Genomic DNA, 21305 nt, shown 5'->3' with positions numbered 1-21305 from the left:
AATTGACTTTTCTGCATTAATCTCTTTGAAAACAGTGTACTGTAAAATGTCCTGGGTATGACTTTAAACTGCAACCGATGGTGAGTTTCAGGTCCAGGAGGACTTGAGTATTGGGGAAAGTGGAGTTACCCCTTAATCACCATTGCTCCCAGGTCCACTCTGACCCGGAGTTGTAGCACCTGCCTGGGTTCCAGCTATGGGTTAAATAATACATCACCAATAAGGCACTGGCAGCAGGGCGCTTTTCGGTGCCATGTGATAAATGAACCCAACAGGGTCAATGGCACACCACCAGATGGCATGCGGAAGAGCCACTCAAATGGCCAATGGATAGCATCACTCGGCAAGTCAGTTGTCACTGCAGGGCAGCTTCCATACCCGTCAGATGTGTGGCACTTTTGCGCACCACTTGGCATCAGGTCTGGAGGTCTAGAGAGACAACATGCTGGAGGCATGACATAATTTGTCTTACCTTACTGTGCAAGGTGCTTTGTTAGGAGAGGAGAATAGATTGCAAGAGCTCACAAGGCCAGACATTCCGTGGCGCCTCAGCCAGGTCATTCATGCCGCTACTGCAGACAACTCTGTCGCTCTGGTGAGGGCCTCGCAGCCCATCTGCGATTCGGTGCATCCTAATGAAGTAGTCATGATTGCTAGTGATGGACAGCCGAAGACGACTGTAAAATGTGCATTTTATTATACATATTGTGCTGAGGACTGCATGGTGGTGCAGCAGATGGTGTAAAATTGCTGCCTTACAGGTCCAGGATGACCATTTTCTATAAAATATATACTACAGTGGCGCTTGAAAGTTTGTGAACCCTTTAGAATTTTCTATATTTCTGCATAAATAGGACCTAAAACATCATCAGATTTTCACACAAGTCCTAAAAGTAGATAAAGAGAACCCAGTTAAACAAATGAGACAAAAATATTATACTTGGTCATTTATTTATTGAGGAAAATGATCCAATATTACATTTCTGTGAGTGGGAAAAGTATGTGAACCTTTGCTTGCAGTATCTGGTGTGACCCCCTTGTGCAGCAATAACTGCAACTAAACGTTTCCGGTAACTGTTGATCAGTCCTGCACACCAGCTTGGAGGAATTTTAGCCCATTCCTCCGTACAGAACAGCTTCAAATCTCGGATGTTGGTGGGTTTCCTCACATGAACTGCTCGCTTCAGGTCCTTCCACAACATTTCGATTGGATTAAGGTCAGGACTTTGACTTGGCCATTCCAAAACATTAACTTTATTCTTCTTTAACCATTCTTTGGGAGAACGACTTGTGTGCTTAGGGTCGTTGTCTTGCTGCATGACCCACCTTCTCTTGAGATTCAGTTCATGGACAGATGTCCTGACATTTTCCTTTAGAATTCGCTGGTATAATTCAGAATTCATTGTTCCATCAATGACGGCAGGCCGTCCTGGCCCAGATGCAGCAAAACAGGCCCAAACCATGATACTACCATCACCATGTTTCACAGATGGGATAAGGTTCTTATGCTGGGATGCAGTGTTTTCCTTTCTCCAAACATAACACTTCTCATTTAAACTAAAAAGTTCTATTTTGGTCTCATCCGTCCACAAAACATTTTTCCAATAGCCTTCTGGCTTGTCCATATGATCTTTAGCAAATTGCAGACGAGCAGCAGTGTTCTTTTTGGAGAGCAGTGGCTTTCTACTTGCAACCCTGCCATGCACACCATTGTTGTTCAGTTTTCTCCTGATGATGGACTCATGAACATTAACATTAGCCAATGTGAGCGAGACCTTCAGTTGCTTAGAAGTTACCCTGGGGTCCCTTGTGACCTCATCGACTATTACATGCCATGCTCTTGGAGTGATCTTTGTTGGTCGACCACTCCTGGGGAGGGTAACAATGATCTTAAATTTCCTCCATTTGTACACAATCTGTCTGACTGTGGATTGGTGGAGTCCAAACTCTTTAGTGATGGTTTTGTAACCTTTTCCAGCCTGATGAGCATCAACAACTTCTTTTCTGAGGTCCTCAGAAATCTCCTTTGTTGGTGTCATGATACACTTCCACAAACATGTGTTGTGAAGATCAGACTTTGATAGATCCCTGTTCTTTAAATAAAACAGGGTGCCCACTCACACCTGATTATCATCCCACTGATTGAAAACACCTGACTCTAATTTCACCTTCAAATGAACTGCTAATCCTAGAGGTTCACATACTTTTGCCGCTCACAGATATGTAATATACGATCATTTTCATTGATAAATAAATGACCAAGTATAATATTTTTGTCTCATTTGTTTAACTGGGTTCTCTTTATCTACTTTTAGGACTTGTGTGAAGATCTGATGATGTTTTAGGTCCTATTTATGCAGAAATATAGAAAATTCTAAAGGGTTCACAAACTTTCAAGCACCACTGTAGTTTTCATATCCCTATTGGGTTCCTCAGGGTTCTCCAGTTTTCTTCTTAACAAAAGAACATATCAGTAGGTGGACTGGTGACTCTAAATTGTCCCTGGGTGCAAATAAGTGTATGAATGAGTGTATAATATCTCGTTTAGCAGTTAAACTTCCTGCTCCGCACATCCTGGAGGGGAAAAAGGCATCAGATGCTGACAGATGCAAGCAATCTACGCTTGTGTCGGACATGAAGAAGGTGTAAAAATGTCAAGCCATACTGAACCATCCGCCACGTCATACTGTCATGGTACCCTTGAGCAAGCTATTTTTGTAATAACCTCTATGCTCCAGGCTGCTTGTGTGTGTGTGTGTGTGTGTGTGTGTGTGTGTGTGTGTGTGTGTGTGTGTGTGTGTGTGTAACTTGTTGTGTCTCTGAGACTGAGGTAGACATAATAAATAAATTCCTGTTCCACAATAAGATACTTCTGCAGTATTTTAAAGTGCACAGGACCAATTTGCTCAGAAGCAGTGATAAAAGACATATTGCAGTACAAGTAGGATTATTAAGGATATTCACAGTACATAGCCTACTACAACTTTAACAAATATCTAACTGTAACTTTACAACTATGCTTGTTACTGTTAATAAAGCAAGAAAACATCACTCTCTCTCATTGACTTCTTGAAAAAAATTGTTTGACTGTTTTAATTTCTTTTACAATTAGTCCAAAAGGAACTATTTTACTGTCACTTGCCATTATATAAACGCGATTGATTATCCTTCTTTATGCAAAATAGCAAAGGATTGATTTCTAAAAGGGTGGCACAGTGGTGTAGTGGTTAGCACTGTTGCCTCACAGCAAGAAGGTCCGGGTTCGAGCCCCGTGGCCGGCGAGGGCCTTTCTGTGTGGAGTTTGCATGTTCTCCCCGTGTCTGCGTAGGTTTCCTCCGGGTGCTCCGGTTTCCCCCACAGTCCAAAGACATGCAGGTTAGGTTAACTGGTGACTCTAAATTGACCGTAGGTGTGAATGTGAGTGTGAATGGTTGTCTGTGTCTATGTGTCAGCCCTGTGATGACCTGGCGACTTGTCCAGGGTGTATCCTGCCTTTCGCCCGTAGTCAGCTGGGATAGGCTCCAGCTTGCCTGCGACCCTGCAGAACAGGATAAGCGGCTACAGATAATGGATGGATGGATGATTTCTGAAAATTAAAAAAAGGTTTCAACACACAATCATTTCGCTAACTACAGAGTTAAGTCCATAGCGTGTTTGCATGTTTGGTAGCATGTTTGGATCTGCAGTACTCTCTGATCATGTAGTAATTGCTCTGCAGGAGCAGAGCAGTGTTTTTTTTTTTTTGTGATATGCAGTGTAGTCTGCTCAGAACACTATGCATCACTTGTCACTAACCTGCTGAATTATACAGGAATATGATGGGTGGGTGGAGGAGAGGACCGCTATAGGCTAGTCTGAAAATAACCTTCATGCTTTAGTATTTTGACTTCAGTTTTAACAAGATATTCTATTTATAAAACATGATTGTCTAATGATTGTCTCGAACTTATTTAAAGGCATGTCACATGTGAGGGTAAAGACAGCCAGAAGTCAGTCTTGCCATTCATTGAACATCACAGATGGCAGAAATGATTTGCTATAAATAGCATAATACAGCACAGTCACAGTCTTTCTCATCTAGATTAATAAACTGTGCCATTTGGATAATGGGGTGGATTAGGGATTTGGACTTTAGGGCTGAATAAATTAATGTTTGACTTGCTTCAACTGAGCTGTTTATGTTATTTATTATTGATTTATTTTTGGATGGAATTCAGATAAATATACTTGTCATTTAGTTATCATTACTATTCCACCTCGAGTCTCCTCTCTTCTTTTCTTTCTCTCGCTGTTAACAAATCCACAAATGACTGCAAGAAAGGGAGACATCACATCACAGAACAATTCTGCACTAGCTGATTTGTTGAAATTATAACTGTTTTTGAAGATCTACCACTGTGCAGTTTAGTTTTGCCATAACTTTACACCACTGACCGAGCTCATCTTTTTATTTATTTATTTATTTATTTATTTCGAACATGTATAAAAAATGTATGTAACTATTTGCACATACAAAAGAAAGAAAACGAGAAATTAAAAAAATAAATAAAATAACATAAAGAGCTAAGACATTACAAAACACCGCACATTGTTCGAAAAAGGAGTGGGAAGAAGTACAATACTTTTTTAATTTCCCACCCCTTTTTAACTACCCCGAAATCCTAACTATATTAATACACCTATAAAAATATATATCATATATACACTTCATGAATATCTATATAAATATATAATTACAAAAATAAATATATACTACATACCATATATACACCATAAATATCTATATAAATATATAACTACAAAAAAATATATATATACTACATACCATATATACACTTCATAAATATCTATATAAATATATAATTACAAAAATAAATATCTACTACATACCTATCCCTGTAAATATAAATATATAAACTATCCCCATAAATAAATATATACCATATACTAAGTTAGTTCTAATATAACAATCAACCCTAACAATCTTCAGTAGGTTCTGAATATTAAATCTGATTTGTGTTGCAACTACCGTAAGTTCTGCTGGATAGTAGACCATCAAGAATGTGATCAAATATTTAGACAATTTGTTTGGGAGGTGGGGATATGCATCCATTAGTTTCTTGGAATACAATCCAGAAACATTAATTCCACACCATTGTACAAATGTCAACAGAAACAATGGCCATAATTAGCTATGATGAGTTCCAGACCTCTGTCCTTTCAAATGTTTCTTTTTTTAAATCTCTCATAAATCCTACCTCCCCAGTTGTCAAATACAATATGTAAACATTGTGATAATGAGGTGGCAGAATGTAGCCCACGATGTGGAAAAAAAAGTCCCAAGACTAGCACTGATGACTGGTTCTCAACTGACATCTGAGCAGCTGAGGAGGACTTTGGGTACGTTCACCCATTATGTTTATCTCTCACCACATGCTATGGTACCAGACATTAAAGGAGATACTCAGAACCTTTATTTTTAAATACATTTCTGAGTGGATAGTATCTCCATCCTTGACTCTTGTATGCTGTGGAAATGGCAATTAAAAATATATATATTTTTGAGAGTTAAAATCGACTGCAAAGTTGGCATTCGAGCTGCCCCGCTGAGCCAGCCAGCCCTGAGTGGATGACATCACAGTGGGAACTGGTGCTATAGACCAAAGCCAGACTCGGCAGGTGAGAGTGGTTGCAATGGCCTCTTCGTTCAGATTTATTGTTGATTCTTCGGATTCCTCAGATAGTAATACATCTGACTACGATAGTCCTGAAATTGAAGTGTGTGTACATGCTACTGCTATACACGTAGAACTGTATTAGTTTGAACTATCAGAAAGTGAATCTGATTGTAACACATGGGCAACAGAGGCCCCTGCCTTACGAAATAAAGCCAGAGAACAAAGCCGTCTAGAGAACTGGATGGAATTGAACTGACAGTCTCATGCGACTCTCATTAAAACAGGATAGGTGTTATAACTTCTGCAACATACATGTACATGCATGCATTTTCACTGATAAAACATAAAGGCTAATTAAATAATCAAATGAACTGAGACAATCACATTCTGAAGCAAATTAAATTATCTTATATCTTGGGTATAACTTAAATACTAGTGCTGTCAAGCGATTAAAATATTTAATCGCGATTAATGTCGCGACTGTCATAGTTAACTAGCGATTAATCGCAATTTAATCGTACATTTTTGTCACATGAAAAACCATTGTAATTCTCTTATCAGCATAAAAAAGTGAATGGGCTTGCTTTGTACCAATGTGTTTTTTTTTTTTTAATGCAGAGCATAACACGTCTTGTCACAACCACTGACATCCATAACTTCCATATTAGATGAGAAAACCAAGGGATGAAAAATAAAGTGGATATCACTGTGAAAATAAAAAATGTTTTATTTTACTCTTCATTAGTTTCTTTTGAAGAGAAGTATTTGCCATAAAAGAAGAAAAAACAGATAACAAAAATAAAAACATTCATCATATGTTCAAAAACGTTCATCATAGTGTGGCACTGTATTATCTAATTCTCACTGCTTATAACTCTACACCTCCCCGGTGGAGATGAGCTGGGAAACTGAAGGCTGAAGGTACAGTATTGAAAAGTATTTTTCCAGTCTCACCTGTGGAAGGTAATCCCATGTGATCTCGTTTGGACGGTAAACCTGTTGGTACAGTTAAACGCAGCACATGAATGAGGCATCTTTATTCTCGGCTACTGTCTAGATGCTATACCAGAGAAGGTTGAAGAATCTCCACTTTGCCCCATCCAATATGGCGGCGAGGATGTTTATATGTCTATGCCTTTCTCCATCACTCACACATACTCTTATTGAAGCAGCGCGTGACAAGCCTCAACAGAAACTACAGGTGACTCGCAGGGCCAAATTAGAATTTGCGTTAACAGCACTATTTTTTTTAATCGCGTTAAATTGAGATCGCGTTAACGCGTTATTATCGCGTTAACTTTGACAGCACTATTAAATACACAATACAAGTTACATGTATGAATCTAAATGCAGGTAAACAACGAGTGTTGTTGTTTTTTGTTATGTAACCAAATGAGAGTCGCTTCTTACCCACCTGTGTTCTCGCTTCTTGAAGGCCGAGCTTGTGGTCGATTGTTTTGAAACAATCTGACTTTCAGTTCTTTGTTCATTCGCTTCTTCCACGTAAAGGCGAGCTATTCCTGCTGAGGCAAGCATATCCAGAAGGGAAAAAAGAAAAAAAAAGAAAAAAGCATATCCAGCAGAGAAATCTGACAACTGGTCAACTTATTCTCCATTTTCTCCATATTGAGTACTCCGCCATTACTGCTCAGCTCGCACTCCCGGAGAGCTGGTGCAACTGAACTTACTTTCCATTTCTTGTAGTTTTCTTTTCCTTTACTTGTTGGTACTGCACCCTCTTTCAGTATGGGCTTATAGCCAACGCTCCTCAACAGATCAGAGGTTTTGTACGAGTCCTCAGTAATGTGCAGAGCAGAGGAAAGACCACTTCGTAGGCACCCAATCTGTGAATTTCTCGCAAAACACGTCCAAATCTTTGCAGTTTGAACATTCTTGGGCCATGAATGCAACATAAATCCACCTTCTGTCGTGTTGCTGCACCGGCCAGCAACACATCTACGTGGCATGGTGATAAATTAGCTCAAAATCGAGGATCGGAGTTGCAGTCAGCTCTGTGTTTTAGTATAGCGGAAACGGCGATGAGACCGATAGACTTCCTGCTGTGACGTCACAGATATCAAGGTCATTCACTCAGACCGCTACCTATATGAATCACTTTACGGTAATCATAAAAATTACGATATTAGATTTATTGTTAATGCTTAAAACTATTCCTGTGCCATTCTTGAGGTCTCAATGCATTTATAAACAAAACGTGAGGCCATGGTTCTGCGTATGTCCTTTAACTTCTTTTTAAAAGGTATGAGAGCTATGGTGGTGCTTGAAAGTTTGTGAACCCTTTAGAATTGTCTATATTTCTGCATAAATATGCCCTAAAACATCATCAGATTTTCACACAAGTCCTAAAATTAGATAAAGACAACCCAGTTAAACAAATGAGACAAAAATATTATACTTGGTCATTTATTTACTGAGGGAAATGATCCAATATTACATATCTGTGAGTGGCAAAAGTATGTGAACCTCTAGGATTAGCAGTTAATTTGAAAGTGAAATTAGAGTCAGGTGTTTTCAATCAATGGGATGACAACCAGGTGTGAGTGGGCACCCTGTTTTATTTAAAGAACAGGGATCTATCAAAGTCTGATCTTCACAACACATGTTTGTGGAAGTGTATCATGGCATGAACAAAGGCGATTTCTGAGGACCTCAGAAAAAGCGTTGTTGATGCTCATCAGGCTGGAAAAGGTTACAAAACCATCTCTAAAGAGTTTGGACTCCACCAATCCACAGTCAGACAGATTGTGTACAAATGGAGGAAATTCAAGACCATTGTTACCCTCCCCAGGAGTGGCTGACCAACAAAGATCACTCCAAGAGCAAGGCATGTAATAGTTGGCGAGGTCACAAAGGACCCCAGGGTAACTTCTCAGCAACTGAAGGCCTCTCTCACATTGGCTAATGTTAATGTTCATGAGTCCACCATCAGGAGAAAACTGAACAACAATGGTGTGCATGGCAGGATTGCAAGGAGAAAGCCACTGCTCTCCAAAAAGAACACTGCTGCTCATCTGCAGTTTGCCAAAGATCATGTGGACAAGCCAGAAGGCTACTGGAAAAATGCTTTGTGGATGGATGAGACCAAAATAGAACTTTTTGGTTTAAATGAGAAGCGTTATGTTTGGAGAAAGGAAAACAATGCATTCCAGCATAAGAACCTTATCCCATCTGTGAAACATGGTGGTGGTAGTATCATGGTTTGGGCCTGTTTTGCTGCATCTGGGCCAGGACGGCTTGCCATCATTGATGGAACAATGAGTTCTGAATTATACCAGCGAATTCTAAAGGAAAATGTCAGGACATCTGTCCATGAAATGAATCTCAAGAGAAGGTGGGTCATACAGCAAGACAATGACCCTAAGCACACAAGTTGTTCTACCAAAGAATGATTAAAGAAGAATAAATTTAATGTTTTGGAATGGCCAAGTCAAAGTCCTGACCTTAATCCAATCAAAATATTATGAAAGGACCTGAAGCGAGCAGTTCATGTGAGGAAACCCACCAACATCCCAGAGTTAAAGCTGTTCTGTATGGAAGAATGGGCTAAAATTCCTCCAAGCTGGTGTGCAGGACTGATCAACAGTTACCGGAAACGTTTAGTTGCAGTTATTGCTGCACAAGGGGGTCACACCAGATACTGAAAGCAAAGGTTCACATACTTTTGCCACTCACAGATATGTAATATTGGATCATTTTCCTCAATAAATAAATGACCAAGTATAATATTTTTGTCTCATTTGTTTAACTGGCTTCTCTTTATCTACTTTTAGGACTTGTGTGAAAATCTGATGATGTTTTAGGTCATATTTATGCAGAAATATAGAAAATTCTAAAGGGTTCACAAACTTTCAAGCACCACTGTATTTTAGGCTAACACCTTACATAGCTATGATATACTATTTGAGTTTATGCAAGAAAATAAATAAATATGAGTGTTTATCTGTTGCCTCACAGCAAGAAGGTCCTGGGTTCGAGCCCAACAGCCGGCGAGGGCCTTTTTCTCTGGAGTTTGCATGTTCTCCCCATGTCTGCGTGGGTTTCCTCCGGGTGCTCCGCTTTCCCCCCACAGTCCTAAGACATGCAGGTTAGGTTAATTGGTGGCTCTAAATTTACCATAGGTGTGAATGTGAGTGTGAATGGTTGTCTGTCTCTTTGTCAGCCCTCCGATGATCTGGCGACTTGTCCAGGGTGTACCCCACCTCTCACCCATAGTCAGCTGGGATAGACTCCAGCTTGCCTGCGACCCTGTAGATCAGGATAAGCGACTACAGATAATGGATGGATGGATGGATGGATGGATGGATGGATGGATGTTTATGAGGGCAACTGACACTATGTAAAATGCAAAATACTTGCAACATTTCTAGCCAAATCAGCTCACTAGTTGCAGCAAAGTTAGCTGATGTAGCCTACATTAGCTGCAGGATACACGGCAATTTTAGTGCATGCTTTTGCATGAATCAGTATGAAGAAGCAAGATATAAATAGAGGATGAGCACATGAACAGAGAAAGAGAGAGATAATGCATCATTCATAAATGTGGACATCTTCAGTAACCACATTATCCTGATCAAGACTGTGGTGGATCCAGAGCCTATCACAGTGAATATACCCTGGATGGGACGCCAATCTATCACAGCACACCATGCACACAAACACGTTCACGTAATCATTCACATCTTGGGGCAATTTAGCATTGCCATTTCACATACCAGCATGTTTTTGGGAGGTGGGAGGAAACTACAGCACCCAGAGGAACCCCATGTGGACACAACTAAACATGTGACATACCACACAATCAGTAACCCAAGATCTGCACCGAATTGAGGACTCTTGATAAGATAAGACTTTTTTTTTTATCACAAGGGGAAATTAGAGTGTTCCAGCAGCATACCTAAACAACAAAGCACAAATGCACATAAGAAATAAAGTTAGAATAAAATAAAAAATAAAACAAGATAAAGTAAAATTGAAAATTTAAAGGAGACATATTGTACTGGGCGGCACGGTGGTGTAGTGGTTAGCGCTGTCGCCTCACAGCAAAAGGTCCGGGTTCGAGCCCCGTGGCCGGCGAGGGCCTTTCTGTGTGGAGTTTGCATGTTCTCCCCGTGTCCGCGTGGGTTTCCTCCGGGTGCTCCGGTTTCCCCCACAGTCCAAAGACATGCAGGTTAGGTTAACTGGTGACTCTAAATTGACCGTAGGTGTGAATGTGAGTGTGAATGGTTGTCTGTGTCTATGTGTCAGCCCTGTGATGACCTGGAGACTTGTCCAGGGTGTACCCTGCCTTTCGCCCGTAGTCAGCTGGGATAGGCTCCAGCTTGCCTGCGACCCTGTAGAACAGGATAAAGTGACTAGAGATAATGAGATGAGATGAGACATAATGTACTCATTTTCCACAAGTTGACACAGATCCCTGAGGTCTTAATGAAATGTCTGTGACATGCTTTGATCAAAATACCACAAGGATAAAGCATCACAGCTCCCTTCTCAGCCTGTCTAAACAGCCCTGTTCAGAACGCCCGATTTGAGTTCCTGTTCCTTTAAATGATAATCAGCCACTGCTCACCCCACCACCTCTTCTGTGGTGTGTGTCAGTGCGAGTACAACTTTGCGCTACCATGATAACTGTTGAGTGTGAACCCTGGTAGAAAAATGGCTTATCCTTGACTTGCATGTGATGTCAAATGCAAAATAGAAACCTGGATGTCTGCCATGTTGGTGGAGATACAAATGCAGGGTCAAGCAGCATTCCATACAAAACATAGTCACAAGTGCGCAACTCTCTTTGTTTTTCCACTGCTTTAAGCATTCTTTTAGCGATGCCATATCTTTGTGCGGTATATGGTAGTGGTCACAACAGTACTCGTGACCATGGCACATTCTGATTTTTTAGAATTGCGTCTGTGATTCAGAAAGAGGGCAAGGAAACTCTGAGGCTTAGTACAGAGGGGAGACAAGCATGGCTGAACAACATTATTCTCTTTTGACTCAGAAGTCACCACCAAAAGCTGTAGTCTCCGGCTCGATAGACTGATAATGTACGCCAGGGGTTCTCAACCTTTTGCAACCTGGGCCCCACCAAAGCTGGTTCATTGCAGTTGGGGGCCCCTCTTCTCGCCCCGCCCCCATCCCCCCCCCAAAACACACTCACCCGCAGTGACGCCACCCGACCTACAGCACCTTATATCGACCGATAGATAGATAGATAGATAGATAGATAGATAGATAGATAGATAGCCCCGGGCTAGATTATTATTATTATTATTATTATCATTATTATTATTATTAGTAGTAGTAGCAGTAGCAGCAGTAGTAGCATTATCCATTCCATAGAAATACATAGGCCTATTATCATTATTAGGCTATTGTTATAATTGGCAGTAGCACCACATTTCTAATCTGCTTTCGGGCATTATTATAATTATTATTATTATTATTATTATTATTATTATGGCCTATTATCATTACTAAGCTGTTGGCAGTAGTACAAGACTTATGTTCTTTCAGGCATTATTATTATTATTATTATTGCTGTTGTTGGTTGTTGATATTATTATTATTATTATTATTATTATGCTATTATTATTATTAATAGGCATTATTATTATTATTATTATTATGTGTTTTTATTAGGTATTTTATTAGGCTTATCATTAGCTGGTTATTGATATCATTGGGAATTGGGACCAGGCGTGAATTTAGGTTTTACTTTTTACTGTGCCTTTGTGATCTGCATTTGCGTTAATGCGAGACCTGAGCCTGCTTTGCCTTACAAAGATCCTCGATTCTTGGCGAAATGTTTGACAAGCACAGTCTCAAGTCATCCTCAATTTGCGCACGATTGCGATATTTCGTTTTGAGCGCAGTCATTTTTGAAAATCCTGCCTCACACAAGTAGGTCGATGCGAATGGGATGAGCAGTTTCAAGGCTACGTCACACAGTTGCGGGTACTCCTGCATCAATGCTGCCCAGAATGTCGAAAGAGGGCATGAGGTGAAGACTGCCTTAAGTCTACTGTCACTCTTCAGCTCAATAAGCTGTTCCTGCATGTCAACTGGAAGTTCGTCAGCAGTACACACAAATGGATCTCGAACCCACGCAAAAGAGCGATAATCCTCTGTGAAGTATGCCGCAAACTGTTTTCTCATTACCGACAGGTGCTCTGACGCTGCTTGAAAGACAGATGAGAAATCGTGGGAAGTGCCTGCATTACTGATAAAGTCTGCAAGGCTTGGGAACATATCACAGTTCCCCCGACTGATGCGGCCACACACACAAGATTTTATGATAGATTGATGATAGATTTTATAATAGTATTGATTTGTATGTAATAGTCCAATGTCCTGCATTTTGACATGGGTAAATGTGTTGCATCTGCTTAGCTACTATAGCTTGTTAGCCCCAGATTTTTTTTTTTCCTCCATACATGAAGCCTACTCGCGACCCCCCTGGAGTACCTCCGCGCCCCACCAGGGGGGCGCGCCCCCCTGGTTGAGAACCACTGATGTACGCCATTCCTCGTACGCGGACTGTCTTTGGTGAAAGTGCCTTTAAAGCATTCACACCCTCGTCCTGGTATAAATTACAGAGTCATCTTAAATTGGAAAGCTAGGATCAAGGACTATTTGACTACTGAATGCACATGTCCTCTTACTGAATGCAGCTGGTGATTATAATGTAATGATGTGATTTGCCAATTTGTTTTAACTGGTTTTATGTTTGTTTTGTTGTTGTTTTTTCAATTGTGCACTTTATGTGGACCTACTGTGCTGCTCTCTTGGCCAGGATCCCCTTGTAAAAGAGATTCTGAATCTCAATGGGATTATTCCTGGTTAAATAAAGGTAACAAACAAACATCGGCAGGGCTGATCTAACCGAGGCTAAAACCAAAACAGCTCGGGTTTGCAGTAATCATTTTATGTCAGGTGAGATTCAAAAGCATTCTTGATAATATCATGGAAGATTTTTTTTGTGTGTGTTGCTAGAATTTTGCTATAAAATGAGTGTTCTTTTGTTGTGGTTCACTCAGCCATTGTTATAATTTTAACACATGTATTACCATTTCACTTCTAGGAGCATCAGCAAAATTATACGACAGAAACAATCCAAACTGGGCACCCACTCAGAAAATGGGCTGTGTTTCATCCAAGGTCAGACTTGATTGACAAATGCACGAAAAGCCCCGGGTCCTGATAACATTCCTGGTCATGTCCTGAGAGACTGTGCCGAGATGCTCACAGATGTCTTTACAGACCTCTTCAACATCTCGTTGAGCCAGGCTGTTTTCCTCACGTGCCTCAAAGCCACCACCATCATCCCGGTCCCGAAGAAGCCGTCTCCCTCCTGCTTCAATGACTACCGCCCTGTCGCACTCACTCCCATCATGAAGTGCTTCGAGCGGCTAGTCATGTGGCATATCAAGTCTGCCTTCCCCCCCGCCCTGGACCCTTTCCAGTTTGCATATCAGTCCAACCGTTCGACCGATGACGCCATCTCTACTGCCCTCCACTCAGCCCTCACCCACCTGGAGACAAAAGACTCGTATGTCAGAATGCTGTTCATAGACTTTAGCTCAGCATTCAACACATTCATTCCTCAGCAGCTCATTCATAAACTGGACCAGCTGGGACTCAACACCTCCCTGTGCAACTGGCTGCTGGACTTCCTGACGGGGAGACCACAGGCTGTACGGGTCGGCAGCAACTCCTTCAGCACCATCACACTGAACACGGGGGCCCCCCAAGGATGTGTGCTAAGTCCCCTCCTCTTCACTCTGCTGACCCACGACTGCACACCAACATCCAGCTCCAATCTCTTTATTAAGTTTGCAGATGACACGACTGTGGTGGGTCTCATCAACAATGGCGATGAGACAATCTACAGGAGTGAGGTAAGCCGCTTGGCCATGTGGTGCAACGACAACAATCTCTGCCTGAACGTGGAGAAGACGAAGGAGATTGTTGTGGACTTCAGGAGAGCGCACACCCAGCATGCTCCACTATCTATCGATGGTGCTGCAGTGGAGAGGGTGAGCAGCACTAAGTTTCTTGGTGTGCACATCTCTGAAGACCTGTCCTGGAGCAACAACACCGCATCTCTGGCCAAAAAAGCCCAACAGCGTCTGTACTTCCTCCGCAAACTGAGGAGAGCAAGAGTCCTGGCCCCCATCATGCACACATTCTACAGAGGCACCATTGAGAACATCCTGACCAGCTGCATCACCGTGTGGTACGGCGCCTGCACTGTGTCCTGCTGCAAGACTGCAGCGCATCGTGAGAGCAGCTGAGAGGATCATTGGTGTCTCTCTCCCTTCTCTAATGGATATTTACTGTATAACTCCCGCCTCACCCGCAAAGCCATCAGGATTACAGGTGACCCCACCCACCCATCTCACAGCCTCTTCAGTCTGCTGCCGTCGGGGAGGAGACTGCGGAGTCTCCGGGCCAAAACCAGCAGGCTCAAGGACAGTTTCTTTCACCAGGCGGTCAGGAGGCTCAACTCCCTTCCTGTTCTGCCCCTCCTCCCCCCTCTGCCCCCTGCCACAGATTCTGCTCGCACACCCCCCTGCCCCCCCTTGAGCATCTGACATGTCACCCTCACAGTTCCCCCCCCCAACACACACACACACACACACACACACACACACACACACACACACACACACACACACACACACACACATATTCTCAACGTTCATTAACACACTGAACTCAGGTACTGCACATTTCACTTTATCTCACTCATTTGCACTATTCCGCACTACCTCACCTTAACAGCCATTAGTTTATTGTTTATACTGCTTATTTCATGTTTACCTGCTATACCTCAAGTGCCCTTGACTGTTTATTTGCACCAATTTATGTGTGTGTGTGTGTGTGTGTGTGTGTGTGTGTGTGTGTGTGTGTGTTTAGTCTATGTCTAGTTCTTATCTAGAGTGTTTATACTGTTTATATCGTTTATGAGTGTTTAGTCTGTGTCTAGTTCTTATCTAGTGTTTATACTGTTTATATTGTCTGTTTATTAGTGTTTAGTCTGTCTAGTTCTTATCTAGAGTGTTTATACTGTTTATATTGTTTGTTTTTTCAATTATTCTATTTTTATTTATTGCATTGCCTGTTTGCACCGTGGGTCAGTTTCCTCTTTGCTGTATGTCGAGCATGTATGGAATATTTGACAATAAAGTTGACTTGACTTGATTCTTCGGCAGCCAAACCAGATAGAACATGATATCTGGGTACTCAATGGTTGGTAGAAGCGTCTTATCTTCAGAAAAGTCTGACTTTTTTAAATAATATGGGTCAAAACCATGGCGGCATGGTGGTGTAGTGGTTAGCACTGTTGCCTCACAGCAAGAAGGTCCTGGGTTCAAGCCCAGCGGCCGGCAAGGGCCTTTCTGTGTGGAGTTTGCATGTTCTCCCCGTGTCTGTGGGTTTCTTCTGGGTGCTCCGGTTTCCTCCACAGTCCAAAGACATGCAGGTTAGGTTAATTGGTGGCTCTAAATTGACCGTAGGTGTGAGTGTGAATGGTTGTTTGTCTCTGTGTCAGCCCTGCGATAACCTGGTGACTTGTCTAGGGTGTACCCCACCTCTCACCCATAGTCAGCTGGGATAGGCTCCAACTTGCCTGCAACCCTGCAGAACAGGATAAAGTGGCTACAGATAATGGATGGATGGGTCAAAACCACACATATCTATATTCGCTCGACCATTCAAATTGTGGTAATACTGAGAAAATTCAGCATTGTTTACAGACACGCTTTCAGCGGCTGCCATCCTAGTTGCTTTGTATATCCACCATCATGGTGGACGCTCATGATGTAGCACATTGTGATCATGTGGTTGCAAGTCATCTATAAACCTTCAACGAACAAACTAATAGTGTTAACACTATTGTAGATCCAGAAACAAGTAATGCCAATAACTTTCTAGAAAATTAGCATACATCTATTACCTCTGTGGTGAGTGTTAGCTTGTATTAAATGGACAAACACACACACAGCATAATTATTTTTTAAATATGACATTTCCCTCATCTGCAGTTTTGCCATGGACAGTTGGTATTGATCCCTCTTTGAGGAACAATTTCATTGCCAGTCTTGTGTTGTACTGGATTAGGTCGGTAAAGCAGTCAGGCAAAAAGCGGTGTGCACACATGAACAGGTTTTTGCCATCTGTAGCTGAGATGGTGCCATCAAAAATAAACTCAATCCACTCAGATCTTCTGCTCTCTGAGCCTGGGGGTTGATGTAAAGATGTGTGCTACTCTTTGCAGTCGACAGCAGAGCAGTTCCCATGCTTAGCTTGCGTCAACATAATGCTAGTGGGTCTGGCACTTGTGTGAAAAAAATGGCACACATTCGCAAAGGTAGTTCTCTCAAGCCGTGGGCAGAGATACTCAGGGGGCAGTATAATTCTAAGGCGCTCTCTCCAGAACTAAAGAGGGGAGCCAAATCTGAATGGCTTATTGAATAACTTGTTTTCCGACCTAGGCAGCTCAAAAGAAACTGCCTGGGCTGTCTTATTTCAGAGCTTGTGGGTTGGTAGGCACTCAAGATACCCAGATGTATGTGCACAAGCACTGAAAAAGTGGGTTTTTCATAATGCCACTCTTAAAAGTAAAAAAAAAAAAAAAAAGGCTGCAAAGCATAGATATAAATAGTAATCCTAAATAGTCTGTATCCTATACATACATCTATAACTATGCTAAGGTGCAGGAAGTATACTATATTGTGTTGTAGTTCTATATATGGTATAATAGTTATGTATACAGTATTATCCACATATGTGATAGTTGTCTACAAATGAGGTAGTTACAGTTGCCATTTTGTGTCCAGTGCAGATAAGGTGTAGATGTCCAATGATGCACGAACTGGTAGAAGAATGGAAGTATAGCATAACAGAGCCATCGAAGGGCTTATTTACAAAACCTTTTGCAGCTTGATTATTTTGAACATGAAAAGTAGACGGCTTTTCGATTTCATAAAATCAGTGAAATTTAGTTCCCTTTGAAATTTGGTTATTGTGATGTGTTTAGTTCTGTAATATCTAAAAAAAAAAAAAAAACAGGCCATTCTGTGGCTGGAAAGTTATTTAATTTGAGGAGATTCCCTAGCAAATATTGTGCATGAACTCACTCGCTTCAAGCAGTCAGAGGACAGAGGAAGTCTGTGTACACATGCACACGTTTACCTTGACCGTGCTCTGACAGTTACATCATTCTGTCGCTAAATGAACAGCTGATCACACCGAGGTGCTCGCTGTCCGCCGATATTTATTAGTTTGGTCCTGCATTTCCTTTCCTTCGCAACATATCGTCTTCTTCTCACTTTCCGTTACTGTAGTTGGTCTTCCACATTTCTTTCGCACACTCACGTCCTCCATTTCCTTCTCCTGTTTCAAATTTATATCCCACAATGCCTTGTGTGAACGGGGAAAGCCCACCACATGATGCATGATGTCGTATCTTCTTTTGCGTCATGGTGAAGCAGGAACAAATAACAGAGAATTTAAGGCCATGTGGCCCTAAATTCATTAATTGTTCTGTAAAAAAAATAAATAAATAAAATTGGAAGGTTGTGATTCGAATTCAGCAGCTTTCAGTCCACTAAATAAAAATAATTGTTTCAGGGAAACTTCTTTTTTTTTTACCTAAACTTGAAAAATCTGAAAGGCAGTACAGCTTTAAATGTCAATTTTCTAACTCTTAATGCAGTACTGACGAATAGTTATTTTAGATTGTTATTATGTGGCACCTGTGACACTGATATTGGCCTGTTCAATTATATTGACAGTCATTGCACTGTTGCACATTCCTCTAATTAGGGTGAATTTCAAAGAAATTATGCATGGGCTTTACTTTGAGCAAACATATTTGAACACTACATAACATTATCTCACTTTGAAAATGTCTCCTATTATTCTATCCACATTCACTGGATATGAGTAATCGTGCACTCTGATTGGCTACTCTACTACTAGGCTATCAGCTCATATACCATGAGTAGAGAAATACAAAATGTCAGTGCGTGTTGCTAAACCAACTGAGGACGAAATAAAAACTCTACTCAAAAACAAAACCCCAAAAAATGTTAAGTATTTAAAAGAAACAGAAATAGCTAAAAGAATGTAGTTTTTTGTTTGTTTGTTTGTTTTCCCCCAATATCTCCTGTTCCACACTCCAGCCCAGGCAGTAATGCACCTTTATGTTGGTTTGCTAACCGCAAAAAAGCCCTAAAGAGGAAGAAGAAGAAAACCCCCCAAAATACAAAAAGGTAACAAAATATGGAATAAAAGTATTTGATGGTAAGAAGGTACTTTTTATTTTTCAAAAATTATTATAGCATGTTTTTTTTTACAAATTGCTAGTCATTTTGCCAGTTTGTTTACATTCTAAGTGGAAATAATTTTGTCAGACGTTCTGTATAAAGTTTTCATTTATCAAATTTGCAAAAAAATAAAATAAAAATGCTTTGTTTCTCAAAATTCAGTGAATGTGGGAAGAATAAAACAGTTATTCCACTCAATCTCGTCGTACATGGCTTATAGCCGGTATCAGCTAATGAACAACTTGATTTTGTGGAAAAAGAAGAAGAAGAAGAGGAAGTTTATTCATCACATGTACACCTGTGAAATTCCTCTCTGCATTTAACCCATCTGAAGCAGTGAACACACACATGCACACACACGTAAGCAGTAAGCACACACACATACCCAGACCAGTAGGCAGCCATCCAAACACCACCTGGGGAGCAGTTGGGGGTTAGGTGCCTTGCTCAAGGGCACCTCAGCCCAAGGCCATCCCATGTTAACCTAACTGCATGTCTTTGGATTGTGGGGGAAACCAGAGCACCTGGAGGAAACCCATGCAGACACGGGGAGAACATGCAAACTCCACACATTAAGGCCCTCGCCGGACACTGGGCTCGAACCCAGGACCTTCTTGCTGTGAGGCGACAGTGCTAACCACTACACCACTGTGCCAAATAACTATTAATTATGTTATTATATGAATGTCAATAAGGTCCACCTTAGCACAAATATTGAAAATATAAATAATTAGCTGAAACTAAGATTTTTCTCTGATTGTACTAAAATGGATTTAAGAGGTTTTGAAGATGAGCCTTTCAATTAGCATAGAGTGATATTGAGTATACATCTGTAAAATATATATGGAGTAATCCTGAGAAGCCTGACACAATGTCACCCTATATATGAGATATAAGGTACCAGAACTAATGGGGATGGACACTTCTGGTTTGGTCTGGACATAATGAGTAAAGTGTAGCAGCTGTGTCATCTGTGTATGAAAGAAAGAGAGAGAGAGAGAGAGAGAGAGAGAGAGAGAGAGAGATTGTATGTACTTGTACTTACTGTATATTGAGGACTGGAATGTATTTTTGGAAAGTGAGGACATTTTGGCTGATCCTCACTTTTTCAAAGGGCTGTTTGAGGGTTAAGACTTAGTTTTAGGGTTCAAGTTGGAATTAGGTTTAGGTTATGGTTTGGGTAAGGGGTGGGGTTGGGGTTGGGTATTTACAGTGGTGCTTGAAAGTTCATGAACCCTTTAGAATTTTCTATATTTCTGCATAAATATGACCTAAAACATCATCAGATTTTCACACAAGTCCTAAAAGTAGATAAAGAGAACCCAGTTAAACAAATGAGACAAAAATATTATACTTGGTCATTTATTTATTGAGGAAAATGATCCAATATTACATATCTGTGAGTGGCAAAAGTATGTGAACCTTTGCTTTCAGTATCTGGTGTGACCCCCTTGTGCAGCAATAACTGCAACTAAATGTTTCCAGTAACTGTTGATCAGTCCTGCACACCGGCTTGGAGGAATTTTAGCCCATTCCTCCATACAGAACAGCTTCAACTCTGGGATGTTGGTGGTTTCTTCACATGAACTGCTCGCTTCAGGTCCTTCCATAACATTTCGATTGGATTAAGGTCAGGACTTTGACTTGGCCATTCCAAAACATTAACTTTATTCTTCTTTAACCATTCTTTGGTAGAACGACTTGTGTGCTTAGTGTCATTGTCTTGCTGCATGACCCACCTTCTCTTGAGATTCAGTTCTTGGACAGATGTCCTGACATTTTCCTTTAGAATTCGCTGGTATAATTCAGAATTCATTGTTCCATCAATGATGGCAAGCCGTCCTGGCCCAGATGCAGCAAAACAGGCCCAAACCATGATACTACCACCACCATGTTTCACAGATGGGTTAAGGTTCTTATGCTGGAATGCAGTGTTTTCCTTTCTCCAAACATAACGCTTCTCATTTAAACCAAAAAGTTCTATTTTGGTCTCATCTGTCCACAAAACATTTTTCCAATAGCCTTCTGGCTTGTCCATGTGATCTTTAGCAAACTGCAGATGAACAGCAATATTCTTTTTGGAGAGCAGTGGCTTTCTCCTTGCAACCCTGCCATGCACATCATTGTTGTTCAGTGTTCTCCTGATGGTGGACTCATGAACATTAACATTAGCCAATGTGAGAGAGACCTTCAGTTGCTTAGACATTACCCTGGGGCCCTTTGTGACCTCGCCGACTATTACACGCCTTGTTCTTGGCGTGATCTTTGTTGGTTGACCACT

Source organism: Neoarius graeffei, chromosome 6 (genome assembly GCF_027579695.1).
Source record: "Neoarius graeffei isolate fNeoGra1 chromosome 6, fNeoGra1.pri, whole genome shotgun sequence".
In the NCBI taxonomy this organism is placed as follows: Eukaryota; Metazoa; Chordata; class Actinopteri; order Siluriformes; family Ariidae; genus Neoarius; species Neoarius graeffei.
This window is presented reverse-complemented; position numbering follows the sequence as displayed.